This window comes from Siniperca chuatsi, linkage group LG17 (genome assembly GCF_020085105.1).
Source record: "Siniperca chuatsi isolate FFG_IHB_CAS linkage group LG17, ASM2008510v1, whole genome shotgun sequence".
NCBI lineage: Eukaryota > Metazoa > Chordata > Actinopteri > Centrarchiformes > Sinipercidae > Siniperca > Siniperca chuatsi.
This window is the reverse complement of record NC_058058.1, coordinates 18838328-18853203: the sequence shown is the minus strand read 5'-3', so window position 1 is coordinate 18853203 and position 14876 is coordinate 18838328. Positions and strand designations below refer to the sequence as shown.

Sequence of the window (14876 nt, the reverse complement as noted above, 5' to 3'; positions counted from 1 at the left end):
CAGGAGAAAAGTGCTAATTAAACAGAGAAAGAATACAATAGATGCGTTGAACATGCATGCATTTATGTTTATGCATAGTTAAGGTCCCACTGTGGAGATTCTTTCTGTTCAGTATGAGCTTTTCTCTCTTGTCTTCTCTTTTCAGTGAGAAGATGTGATGTTAAATAAGATGAAAGGCAACGACTGCTGTGATATGCATTTGACCATGTGTGGTATAGTATGATACGCACAAAGTGCATACATACTATACATACTGAAAAATGTATGTGTGTGCACAGTGGATAGCCACTGAGGATCACAAATAAGCAACAAAGAAAAACCTCAAGGTATAACCTTATGAAAGAAAAAAGATTAAGCACATTTTGGATATGAAATAAAAAAGACTGATTAAATTAACTGATTAAATTATAGTTATTTGATAAGAGAACCATTACCGTGAGCCATGTTTCTGGGTTGGGGTCTTAAATGGATAAAACAGTGTTCTAATCCTCCACACACGGAAACCTTTCAACTCTAATTGTGCCATCTGCTGTTTAAGAAGATGTTTTATAATCCTGCATCTGAGCTTCACTAGAGAATGCATTAAAAAAGAACAGAGTTTGGACAATCACCCTGTGCTTTTCTGAATTCCATAAAAAGCTAACTCTTCGGGCATATGAGGTTTCTGCAAGACCCAGAGGCAAGTCATTATAATTTAAGCAGAGGAATGCCAACTGATTATCAACTCAAATTGCACTGTATAGTCATGTTAGTTTCCAGTGAGCACTAGCAAAATTTGGACAAGCAGTATGTCACCAAGCCTTAGCTTTACACTTGGCCAACAATTCAATGTGATCTTTTACAGCCTCTATTTACTGCAAACCAGACCGCCTCCCTGTCAGCAGAGCACACTCGTGGGAGTGGTTTCAGCACAGACTAGATATGATGAAACAAATCAGAGCTCCAAATATCCTTTTTGGTGCTCTTACTGTCTATAAGCCACATCACCCATCAGCGGGGATGTTATTATGGCTTAGTTTATCTGTTTGACCGGTTTGAGAACACAACATGCTTTAATACCACATAAATCATGCCTACTGCACAGCAGTGTAAGAGAGAGATAGATGTAACAGATGCACCTTTAAATTCATACTATACCTTCACATATGATCATTTCATATGGTTTGTGCTACCTGCATATTCAAATGTATTATGATTATGATTTGTGCTACAGCTACACATTTTGACTTTCTAAACATTTGCACTGTATTGTACTTATAAATATCCAGCAGCATAACCTGTACCTCTGAAACAAAAAAGTGCCTTTTATGATTTAGGTTATATGTTAAGGTTGGCAACTAAAATGATGATTCATTTTGATAACCATATAAATTATCTACCTAACAATTTCCACATGTCTAAATCCACAGATGGTACAAAGAAAATGTTGTTTGTCGAGGAATTTCAATATGTAATTCCTGGTAAAATCACAAATAGACATTTTTACATTTCTGTTTATGTATGCGCTAAACAAACAAGACACACTGTATAAATAAGATGGCTTTAGAGATGTTGGTAGGCATATTTTTCACCTTGAGCAAAGCCAGGCTATCTGTTTCCCCTTGTGTCTGATCTAAGCTAAGCTAAGCCAGCCTAGCTGAGGTTCACTTAACTCGAGCCCCGTAACAATGCACAGTCATGAGGCTGATATTGATTTGTCCTCTTATCTCCCTTTCAGAGAAAAAGTCAATAAGAATATTTCCAAAAATGTTGAGCTATTCCTTTAACCTTCGGTCGCACTATTTCAGTGTCAAATCCTGCCTATAAATCATAACAAGTAAGATTTCTCTTTCACTTGTATACTATCACAATTGCATGTATAAAGAGTATGTGCTTGTTTTGAGCTATTGGTTTATTTTCTGAGCAGCTGTGATTTGTTGCAAATATGAAAAGTGAACATTTTCACTAATATATTAATGCTGTTAAGTGTGTTATGCTGGCCTCTGTCAGTTCAAACTCAGGGTTTTGTAAATATCCACAAGTTTACTTCTGCATGTGCTTCTTTCTGCTTCATGATATGCACACAGCATGTAGACAGTACAGATAAACCATATTGATCATAAGCACACACTTGGGCTATTGTAGCAATGCTTGTACACAGTGTGTGGGTGAGCGGGGTATTACTTCATAGGAGCCCAGTGGCCTCTCACTCCAAGTTTAATTACATCGCTGGCCTCTGCAACACTCTCATTTCATCTACCTGTCTAATTGCTGTGACAGTAGCGGGAGGGCCACATGATGACACAGCCTCTGGTCACGATGTTTAGTGGGGAGACAGTAAATTACGCAACGCATCTGTGAAGGGACCACAGTCTGGCTCCAAAAGACCTGTATTTCTCTGCAGTACTCCATGAAAATCAGAGTCATGTTATTAACTGCAGTAACTCATTTTTAGACGTTTAAAGCTGCAAGGCTAAACCCGATTTGCTTTGCAGTGGTTGTTTGTTGTTTTCAATCTTATTAATCTTATGTTTGTCATATATTTGCTCATGTTCCTATGAGACGGTAAATTGTTAACACTGGAACCACAAACGACCTTATGAACAATGGTGTCACTTGGCCACATCAGGGTGCTATAATTAAAGTTTAAAGTTTGGCTTCTTTTAAAGACCGTACCTGCCAAGACTAATTCCATAAAACTTGGAAAAAATATTTTCTGGCATGTCCTTGCTTCAGAAAAACACTAAGTAACCTGTGGATACTCGGCCTATTATTATTACGGCCTGATATTGTTATGAGAGGGAGACCATAGCAAATCCAAATTTGAGCGATAAAGACGCCATAACACCTAAATAAATAAGTTATCCATAAAATGTCATTATATTCAGCACACATTATCCCATGGTTTGTGAGCAGAGTGGAATAGCAGCAGTTCCTCCCTGCTCGAAACATTCTGTATTCACTCCCTTCCCAGCTGCTGCTGGTTTAATATTTGCCACTCTCCACTTGCTCTTCACTCATGCTGGGAGAAATCCTGCTCCAGTCCTCTCCATAGCAAATGTGGTGAATGCTGCCCCTCAGTTGCAACTCAGGGTGAAAATGTTTCAACTTGAGCACAATTTTGCTGGTACCCCAAGCTGTAAAGGACTCTATGACTCTACTTGATGAATGTACAGAGACAGAAACAAAAGATGAAATAAGATAAACAACTGGAACTCCTTGTAAGTTCTGAAATCAGTCAGTCTAAACTGTCCTACACACAAATACACACCTCACAAACACAGTCATAGTTGTTAAAGCTGTACTGTCATTTAGGGACACACACTTGATGTTAGTGGCCAAGAGACACAGACTGCAAAAGCACAAGAGCAATCAAATGTGATGGGTCAAATGAGGGAGGAAGAGAGAGAACCAGCACCATGACTTTCAAAAAAGCTACTGCACACAAAATCACATCACTCCACTAGCTGCCACTTTGCAACACTCACATACCCTGCAAGGTCCAAGCCCTCTATATGAGTTGAAAATTGAAGTACTGTTGAAGTAGATGGAAGTTGGCATGTGCTATGAGATATATTTCGTGCATTACTTTGCTGCCTACGTCACCTGTGAAAGACATGCTTGGAGTCTACCAATCCTAGCAATAGAAATGGATTTGTACCTTCAAAGGAAGTGTGGTCTTGGGGGTATTTTGGGGGCAAAGAATGCAGGGTTTTCTATATCATATAACACTCAAATGTGCTAGAAAGTCCAGTAGATGTTAACACCTATTAAATAAAAACAAACTGCCAAACCATATGTCCAATTACATAAGCTGGTAAAAATCTGATTTCTGAAACCTGTAAGAAATATCTGAGCTTAAATACAAAATGATTTGTAAGTCTGACATGTTAGTTTTATGTAAAATCTGTAACTTTTAACTGTAACTATTAATCTCCTATATCCAACACTGACAAGAAATTAATTTTCGATTGGGCATAGCATAGTATTTTTGTGGGTCCAGAGGCAGCTGCGTGAAATCTGATAAATTGTTGGCTGCGACTGAAGAATACAAGTTTGAAAATGAAATAAATCTGGGGATGTGGAGTTTGAAAGAAGTGAGTTTACCAGACCGCTGTAGCCTGCTCCTCATCTCTGGTTGAGGCTAGCGGCTCGAGGCTACATTAACCACTACTCCCTTCACTCTTCTTCTTTCTCTTCTCTGCCCACCAAAAACAACAATGCACCTTCTGCTCTCACTAACTTCCTCTTGTGGACTGATCATAGTGCTGCTATTTGGAGCCAAGATCCTTCTAGTGCCACTTTCAACATTTCTGTGGTAATTTCGGATAGGTCCTTAGTGCGAAAAAGACATAGCCGACACAGCAATAATAATAACTTAATAAAGATCCGGGCCAGAACCCTACCTCCAGTCTCAACCTCAAATCTGAAGCAGCACAGACTTTTTAAGATGGCTCTTCTCAATGTAAGATCCCTCTCTAACAAAACATATATTTTGAATGATTTTATTTCTTCTACTGATTTAGATTTTATGTTTTTAACTGAATCCTGGTTATGTCCTGGTGATCACAGTCAGCTGGCTGCCCCCCTAAACCAGCTGGCTTCTTCTTATTGGAACTCCCTGAGTTTTTATCCAGTCTTGTGTTAAATTATGATAGAATTCTTCTTTGTGGTGATTTTAATTTTAATGTTGATGACTCCTCTTCATGCCCTATGCTGCTGATTTTTTAAATATCACTAACTCTTTTAACTTTCAACAACATGTGTCTGGCCAAACTCATTCCCATGGCCACACTTTAGACCTAGTCTTTAGTCTGGGCCTGAAAATGTTTGTATCTGATCACCTATGAAGTGTTTTTAACTGTGAATTACAGGCTGCTTGTACTGAATTATCCCGCTTTAAGTACACACATGTCCTTAATGAGCATAGTGCCTCTAAATCTTGTCCACTATTCAATTCTCCTGGCAATGTGTTTCTTGATTCCTCCAACACCAACGATTTGGTTGATTCTTTTAACTACCTGTGTTCTTCAACCTTAGATCTCATAGCTCCTCTGAAAAATAGATCAAACTCAAAAACTAGGAAACAGCCATGGTTAAATGACAGTATTTGAAGCTGTAACAGGAAATGCAGAAGAGCAGAACGCAGATGGCAGAAATCAGGTCTCTTTTACAATGGGATGGTGAAGGATGCAAGAACATGCCATTCCTCTGCACTTATTTCTGCCCATCAGCACAACCCTAGATTCCTATTTAAGACTGTGGATCAGTTAGTTAACCCAGCCTCTTCTTGTGCCCCTGCTGATTGTGATGCTGATTGTGAAAAGTTTCTTTTGCACTTTGCTGGAAAGGTAGAATTAGTAAGATCTGGTATCACCTCCAATCCTTCCTTTTTAGATGTGGATCAGCTACTCAGGGATTCTTTGAGTAATGTTTCTGCTGTTACGCTGCCTGAACTCACAGACATCATGTCTCTTATGAGAGTATCCTTCAGCCCTCTGGAAATAATCCCAACTATCTATTTTGAACAGCTCGCTGTCTACTGGCTGCGTCCCAGATTACTTTAAAACTGCTTGTGTCCAACCAGTCCTTAAAAAAAACCTGAACATGATCCTACCCTCCTGAGGTTCTCAAAAATTGTTTCTAAGCAGTTTCTTGATGCTGTGGAAAATAACAGTACCTTTGAAAAGTTCCAATCTGGTTTTAGTCAGCACCACACCACTGAGACAGCCCTCCTCAAAGTCACTAATGACCTTTTAATGAATGCTGACAAAGGCATGTGTTCAGTTCTTGTGCTGTTGGACTTAAGTGCTGCCTTTGACACTATTGATCATGGCATTCTTCTAGATAGACTGAGGCACTGGGTGGGCATATCTAACACTGCACTAGACTGGTTCTCATCTTATCTGTCCAATAGGAAATTCTGTGTCACCATTAATAACTTCATGTCATCCTTTTCCCATATCAAGTACGGTGTGCCTCAAGGTTCAATTCTGGGACCAATACTGTTCTCCTTATATATGCTCCCCTTGGGTGATATCATCCGCAGACATGGGGTTTCTTTTCATTGTTATACGGGTGACACACAGTTGTACCTCCCTGTCAAGCCCACTGACCTCAGTATGCCGAGTTCTCTGCAGGACTGCCTGTCTGACATAAAAAATTGGATGTCAATAAATTTTCTTCAGCTCAACTCAAATAAAACTGAAATCCTTGTTATTGGGCCCCAACATATCACTAAACAAATACTATCTAATACTAATAGTAGTACTAATACTTGACATCTACTGGCTACCTGTCACAACATATCAAGCCTGTTTCAAGAAATCTTGGTGTCCTGTTTGATAGCAATTTATGTTTTGAGTAACATATCACTAAGCTTGTCCAATCATGTTTATCACCTCAGAAACATTGGAAAAATACAGTCTATTTTAAATCTTAATGATGCAGAAACTGTTGTACATGCTTTTATCACCTCACGCCACGATTATTGTAACAGCCTGTTCACTTGTCTTAATCAAAAAACTTTGAAACGACTGCAGACTGTACAGAACTCAGCTGCTAGGCTTTCAACCAGGACCAAGAGGTACGATTACATCACACCTGTTTTAGCCTCTTTACACTGGCTCCCTGTTTGTTTTAGGATTGATTTTAAGATCTTATTGATTACTTTAAAGGCTCTCCATGGCCTGGCTCCAGATTATATTTTAGACCTTTTAATCCCTTAAATATAAACAAAGGTGGGCAGAGCTTTTGTCATCAAGGAACCTGAGGCTCTGGAACAACTTGCCCAAAGAAATTAGGTTGTCTAAGTCAGTGTCTTCTTTTAAGTTTCTTCTCAAAGCACATTTTTTATGGGAAACCATATCCATATCTCTCTCTCTCTGTGAAGTACTTTGTACTTTGTTTTGATAAGTGCTCTATAAATAAAGTCTATTACTATTATTACTAGCGTAACACACTGAAGACACGTTGCATTGTAAAGGGCCAGGTTTTGACAAGGAAGCAGAATGCATGGAATAAGACAATATCACTGCATTGATTTTAATACTTCTTTTAAAACTGTCCATCATGAGTCCGACAGCTTACACGGTCGGACTCATGATCAACAGTGTAATGCTAAATTGTAATGCAGTGTAATGCTAAATTGGTGTAATGCTAGCAGTGTAATGCTAAATTGGTGTAGCACTCTTCTCTTTTAACAGGATGCTGCCTCTTGCAGCTGTTTTTATTTACTGACCTCCTACCTCAAGTCTGCTTCTCTCTCTAAATGAGCCTGTTTAGCAGTATAAAGAATCACTTCATTAATATATGCAGACTTTTAACCACTGTGGAGAGTCACATTTGCATGCAACTTTCTGTGCGCAGTCTAAAGCTATTACAGTAGAACCCCTGAACATCTTTCTCACTTACTTGTTCACTTTCCCTCTTTTTTCCCATTCTCTGTAATACTTGCACAGGATAGTTCAAAAGAAATCAGGATTTAGACATTGAAGAATTTATGCTGTCTTTGGCGTGCAAACAAATATGTGGACTCACACAGAGACACACAAGACACACAATCAATCTCCATTAATCTCCATTCCAAAATTTTGACATGTACAGAAAATGTGATAATACAGTATGCATCACTGGGATTCGGCTAATCGTCTCCATGGGAACTCTGCACCGTCAAATGTACACACTTGCCACACTGTGATTTTACCCAGCATGCCTCTGGGCAAGAATTCCACCTGCCCACTTTGTTCCGTCCAAAAACACACAAGCTGAAGCTTTGACAAGCCACTGGACCTGGGGAGGTTCTCTACAAACTAACAATAAATTAACGGAAACATCATTGTAATGCCTTATTCACATTAACCTCCTCTGAATTTCGCTGCTGTAATATACATTTATTTTCCCACCTACTTTCCAAAATAAAACCTTGCAGTAGGGTCCACTTTTGTGATATTTCATTATTTGCCACTAAAAGCACTTGGATGCACGAGACATCATATTTACCAGGCCTGCACTTGCAACACTGGACACACACACATGCACACATCAGATCCCATTAGATCACACTACAGAGGAGTCCAGGCTCCTTCCATCTGCTTCAGCAGAGCACAGCATTCTACTTGTTGGCCTGCAAACACGAAGCGCCCTCCTTTATAAGGAGCCGTAATAGAGGCCGATGGGTGTCACAGCAGGGCACTCTGATGATGACGAGGCCAATGTGCTAAAGCAGATGAGTCTGCGCCCTCTGAACACTGAGTTAAGCAATGGACTAGCCACCTGCTTGTGCATGAGCTGCAAAGGGTAGCAACTGTATGTATGTGTCTGTGGATGTGGGAAGTGTGGAGATCTTATTAGACATTATACATTAGGAGTAAGCAAAAAGAGAGAAGAAGGTGTTTTGGAGTGAGTGCATGTTAATGTTATGGCAAAGATGAGAATAGAGAGAAAACAAGAGCCATAAAAGGAGAGAGAGGCATAAAGATGGGTTGGAAATGTAAAGGTAAGACCTGTCCAGTAAGTTACAAAAAAAAAGCAATCATGAAAACATGTTAGCTTAGGCGATACTCGCAGGCCCTCCTGTACTGCACTATAAAATAGCAGCTTTAGATGCTCTGAATCAATACAATCTGCCAGCTCTTGCTCCCTCTCCATCCCCAAGGGCCATACATTATGAAAAACATTAAATAAAAGACAAATATTACTGCTGGGATGCAGTCAGTCACCAAACAAGAGTGTGTGCAAACACATACACAAATACACACCAAGTAACAACCTCAAATTGCACTGTCATTGCCCAGCAAAAACTTCTTGTTCATCTTTGCACAAAGAGAGTTATTATCACAAAAACTCATTGAATTAACTGTTCTCTATGGTTGTATTGTGGCAGTTTCTTATCCCTCATGCGATCAATATTAATTAGAGATGTGAATTATCCCTGCAATTCAAGGCAATTAATTTGTTTTGTTTTCTCTACCCCTCATTCTCCTGCAACCCCAACCAATCTATTCCCAAGGAGGCCCATCCTTTCACTTTTCTTGCCAAAAGGCTTAATTAATTGTAGAGAGCGAGTCTATAGGGTTGGGCTTTTTGTTTCCTGTTGATTTTCCTTTAGCCTTAGCCTCACCCAAGCCCAGTCGTGCTTATAGAGCGCCCCAAACCAAAATGGCACTCACTGCAAATATTGACACAGTCACCCGGGGCTGCGCCAAATGAATGCCGCCCCAGTGACAGAGGCATCTGTGACTCCAAATGGAGCATGGCAGAGCATACGAAGCAGGAGGGCACGCTATATGATGCTGAAGAGTGGATAGTAGAAAAGCAGATACTTGCACTTACAAAATCTTTCATCTCTGGTCCTTTTCTACCTCTCCAGCAGATTTCTTTCTCGGCTAGGCAACCTCATCATGCTGGTGTATTCATCGCTCAGACCCACCCTTGAACCCAAAAATCCTCATATTTTATGAGAATTTTCTTTTTTCCCCTCCTTGGCCCTCTCTCCCTTGCTAAGCGTGGCCTGGGCCGGTGATGGCTGATGTGCCAAGAACTGACAGCAGAGTTTCTAGATGTGATGATGAAAAGTCTTAAGCCTTGTTGTCAGTGCATGCTACTTGAACAGGCTCACCCAACCACACTGATAGAAAAAGATAGCCATACTCAACTTAAAATAATACCTAGGCCTTACCAGTGCAGTGTACTGATGGATAATCATACCTGGTCACAGACTTGACAATTTTAAAACAAGCAAAAAGTCCAAGATTGGAAATCACATAAGTCATGTGGATAATATTTTAATTGGAAAACAGCAGGATGGATGAATGGCTGTAGAACAGAAGGAAGAGAGATGGGAGGAGTAGAGAGCAGGAAGCTTGTTAGGGAAAGGCCAGCAAAGGGGAGGATGTGTGTGTTTGTGTTTGTGTGTGGGGGCTGGGGGGTCCAGAGGAACAATGGCCCAGCCAGAGTGCAGTGATCCAGGCAAGACCAAGCTGTCGCCTGGCCCCTACTCCATATGCACTATTTAAAAAACATGTATGCGCACATACACACACATACATACACACGCAAACACACACAGCTTGACATGCCACTATCACTTTGCGTACTGTATTTTCTCCCTCCCGCTGTGTGTGTGTGTGTTTTGATGTATGCTCTTGCACATTTGCCATCAGTTGCTTGAGAGAAAGTGAGATGTGAAGTGAGAGAGATAGGTGAGAGAGAGGTTTGTGTGTGTGTGTGTGTATTGTGTGAGAGAGAGAGAGAGAGAGACAGAGGGAGGGAGAAGGATTTAGCATTGCCAGCATTAGTGCATGACATGTGGGCGGATATTGAAGATGTTATTAGTATCACATTTACAGGCCTTATAAAACTGCCACAGAACTGTGTGGCTTTCATACATCTCCAGCTGATATGTGTCACACTGTCATTTGTGTTGCATTTCCAGCAGCTGCCCAAATGATCATTCAGTGATACTGCAGTCATTACATGCAGTCTCATTTCTCTGTCCCATTTAACCTTCCTGCTGCGCTTCGGTCAAAATTGACCGATTTCATAACTTAATTCTGTAATAAATTAGTTTTTTTTCCCATCTGATTACCAAGAGGTTTCCTTCACACTCAATATTCAAGGATATAAAATTAATGATCGCCACAATTATAAAACTTTCAAGTTCTTATAGTATGTTTATAATACATTTTCAAGCAAGGAGTTCGTCCAACCAGTTACAGCCACGCATCAATTCTTGGGATCATGGGATCCAAAGATTACACCTGAACAAACAAAACATTGTATTCACCTACAACATGACACCTTGCTACACTGAACAGCACTTGTACTGTAGCTTTGGGCAGTATATAAGACTTGCCAGCAAGTCATTATGTGGTAGTACCACAAAAAGCAAGCAACTGAATGTTACTGTGAATAAGGTATCTGATCTGATTTTGGATCCTGGCCTGGAATCACAAGGAGCTCCCCAAAAGGAGGCTCTTCCTGAAGGAGCTAGAGAGATCTCTGGAGATGTCCACAGACACAGGCCTCTGCCAGATTGGCAAGGGACACGCAAAACCAGAGCGGAGGGTTTTGCTTCTGGAACAACTCCACTAAAAACAAAAGAAAACAGAAACAAAAAGACGCCAGCTCTGCACCCTAAGAGATGTGAAAACCAGCATCATGAGCCACAAATGGAGAAAGTTCTTTTGCAAGGTACATGCTATCACTATTACATATTGCAAACCATGTCCATGAACTCTCACGCATACTTGTAGCCTTAGAATTGAACTGCAAATTCAACAGGCTAAATGAAGCTGTTGTGTTCTACTATAATCAGTTACAGATTCAGTACAGCATTTTTACAAAATGAATGTTCATGTATATTTTCTTTATCAATAAATAAAACACAATACATGTACATTGGATGTTAATATGATGGAAATTATAAACTTTGGAACAGTCTTTGCTAGTATATTCTTTTAGTCAGTAAAAATCACTTAAAAATATTTTCTCTTGTGTCGCAATTGTTAAAAGATAATTTCAACCAAATTACAGACAAACACATTTTCTTACTTACCCCTAGTGATAGCTAACCATATAGTTTTGGTTTTATTTGACCAGGTTTTGGGTTATCTGTCTCTGACATTCTGCTGCCACCCCATATACAACAGAATTGAAAGGAGGTTTGTTCATAGTGTAATTGAATCTAGTTTTCCTTACAACCAAGAGCAAAAAATCCTCAGAACTTTATCTGGAAGCCATTATTTAAAAAGCACTCTCTAAGCTCATTAGTCACTGCTTCACATGTTCTCAGAATGAACATAATACAGATCATCTCTATGGATACTATGAGCATGCTTGGAAGTTTTGGCTGCAAGACACAGAGACTTTGCCATGGTTTTACTGAACCAATGCCCCTGACCACCTTTTGTCCTCTCTCACATCCAACTCATCAGCCATCATCCATGGGTTGCTCATCTCTGCTAAAAGGGGACACGGCCCTGCTGGCTCCATTAGTTCCGACAGCAGCCCCGAGAAATAAAACAAACGAGGTTATTCACTGCGTTTAAAAAGAGAAGAGGCGATGTTATGGTTATTCACTGCTCACATTCAGGGTGAAGGCAGAGAGCTCTCCAAATGAAAAGTCAGTACAATATTCCTTTTAAATTGTTCTGTGTCATACTGTATTGTTTTCTCATGATTTCCCTTCTTTAAATCCATTACATGCTTACTGAACTTCCTTTTGTAGAATATGGGTAATACTACAGGCTAAATCTGACCTGTTAATCCAAATCCTAAATGGCGCCAAGACCCAAAGAGACAGTCAGTGCTCATGAATCAGTGTCCCTGTTAAATAGCCTACACCAGTTCACCCACAGGCTGCTGTAGCAGAGTTTGGCTCGACTCAGTGGTGGAATAAGTAGAATATTGTAGGAAATTGTTCAACATGCCACAGATGGCTACATGGGTCGCTGCTGCCATGTGTGTTACATTCCTTTATTCAAGGGGATTTAACCGTAGCGGTGGGAGTTTGTTTTGAGGTGCGTGCGGAGAGAGCGCACACATTGCATGCTCAACAGATGGATAGAAATGAGAGACAGAGACAGACAGAGAGAGAGAAAACGAGAGAGAGACCAGAGAGGATGCTCGGAGGCTCCTTTGCACTCCCGTTGTCGCGTCCGGGTTGTCATTCCCGTTCAGCGTCACTGGAACCACCTGCTCACTACCGGGGGGAGACAAGGCCAGCGTCTGGGGAATCGTTTTCACAGAATCGATAAAACCTCGCATAATTAATATTTTACTGAAAATATCAGGGAATAGACTGGGGGGAGGTATGGTAACAAGAAGCGGCACTGCGGCAGACGCACGCCACAGGCGCCCACAAATAAATTCAGCACCTCAGTGCGTGATCAGGTAGCTTTCAAAGGGCTTTCTGTTGCGTGGTGAGATGCCAGTACGGATGTAAGTCAAGCAGCCCCCTTTCAATCCCCAGTGCACGCTCACTGGCGTCTTTGGTACATCCTGGCTCTTTAGCATTCAACGGGAGAAGGCACCCACTCACCCAGGCGCACAGTGCGCACAAGGGGTGAGGGGGAGAAACAACGGCATCAGCCCTCTAACCTAACGCAAACGTGAACCGAGCCACGGAGGAGACATCCATCCTCCCAAGAATCATTTCCAGCCATTAGTAGCACTGTTAAAAAAGCTTCGGTGAGGGTGGAAGAGCTCTGATTTATTAACGTTATATTAAACTCAAAATGGCATCATGGAAAACCCCATTGGGGGTCGGTGGACGTGAGCATGTGAATGCGTTGAGAAAGACGAGCCAGTATGGAAGGTGGAAATAAAAGTGTTTGGGCAGGCTATGTGCGCACAATGCGCTGTGTGTGAGTATGTGTGTGTGTGTGTGTGTGTGTGTGTGTGTGTTTCTTTTGGCCACTGCGCAAAGTTATAGGTCTGCCAGCGGCTTTAGAGGCAATCATACAGCTCTCTGTGTCTCCCACTGAGGGATTCAGCATTCAGGAGGCTACTGCTGTCCACCTGTGCTCAACTAATGGGCTGTAATGCAACTGCTGAGATGTATTTGGGGATTTTTCTGTGACCGGTACTTCCGTTCAGGTTCACAGATCGCACATCCCCGCGAATAACTGCCGATGTACTTCAGTCTTGCGAAACTGGCGAACATGAGGGTCCAGTTTCCTTTTCAATCTGAGGCTCTATGTTTCATTAAAACTGGACCACACTTATACACTGTGATCTTTACACAAGGCTGTCAAGAATAAAATAAATAAATAAGCCGGCAGACTGCAAAGCAATCTGGAGTACATTGCGCAAAGAAACAGTCCAACGGTTTTTTACAGAGATGTTGAGTTTAATAGATAAAATACAATACCTGATCGCTGTCAGCAGTAGTTATTTGATGCGACGGCTATTCCCCGAATCGTTCCGTGGATACAAATTAAGTTTTCCATCCATGGCACGTCTCAGATTGAGAGGGAGACTATCATTCATTCACCTTCGAGACTTCTGCGCGGATCTTCTCCCGCACAAATGTTCTCTGCGAGGCATTCCACTTCTGCGCCTCCGAAACGGACCAAAAAATAATAAGTGTAAAAAATAAAAAAATAAAAATAAGGAAAGATCGCTAAGGACATGAAATCATAAAGTAGCCATATATCAAACGAGAGAACAGGGCAGAAGAACGCAAAAAAGGCAAAAACATGAAAAGAAGAGGGAAGGTCGCTTTTGTAGATGTCCAGTTTTGTTCCAAAAATAAATCCACGTCATATAATCTCCATGGTTTTGCGCATATAGGCACGCTGTATATTCCAGTGCAATGAGAGGACGCGCTCACAGGCAGCAGCACCGCAGCAGCAGGGGCAGAGTGGGATAACGGGGTTTGTTTCTACTGATGCCCGGTACTCCAAGTCCAAGGAAGCTATTCATTTGAAGCGGAGGTTGAAACAGAGAGCGAGGGGGGAAATGAAAATCTAAAAATTAAACTAACTCCGTTAACTGCCCCTATTCTCTCCTCTTTCCAGTCAGAGGGTGAAATGTGTCTGTGGCTCTCGCCTGCTCTGGCATTTGGGATAGGTATCCACAGGCAGCGGCTCACAGTCGGGCATCTGGCTCCCCTGCAGTCGCTTCGCAAGCGGAGGACAGAGATGCGCGCCCTCGCTGCTCTCCGCCGGGGATCCGTCAGGCGCGTTCACATCGGAACCCTTCCTCCCTCCCGCTCTTCTTACCCCCACTACCATCGCCCGTAGTGACGTCAGCGCGCGTAGTTTCCAAATACAGCAAGTGCACATGCACATAAAGGACTGAAATTCACTCACTAATCCCACTCATTCGTAACATGGGCCACGTTTTCCCGTTTGTTTGGCCGTAATAACCAGGCTACTTCACTGTTTCACTCT

General features: G+C 41.5%; 1 protein-coding gene across 17 annotated transcripts in view; it reads right to left on the bottom strand.

Annotated features, from left to right (window-relative positions):
* adgrb2 (adhesion G protein-coupled receptor B2) overlaps positions 1-14658 on the bottom strand; it is a 221784-nt gene extending 207126 nt beyond the window's left edge. For 5 of the 17 annotated variants that reach the window (XM_044172453.1, XM_044172454.1, XM_044172459.1 and 2 more), the window contains exon 1: positions 13853-14655. The gene's annotated coding sequence lies outside the window, so the exon portion shown is untranslated. Of the gene's footprint in view, positions 1-13852 lie in introns of all 17 variants that reach the window. The other 12 variants (XM_044172461.1, XM_044172465.1, XM_044172462.1 and 9 more) reach the window with 3 other exon arrangements.
* Positions 14659-14876: the final 218 nt, after the last annotated feature.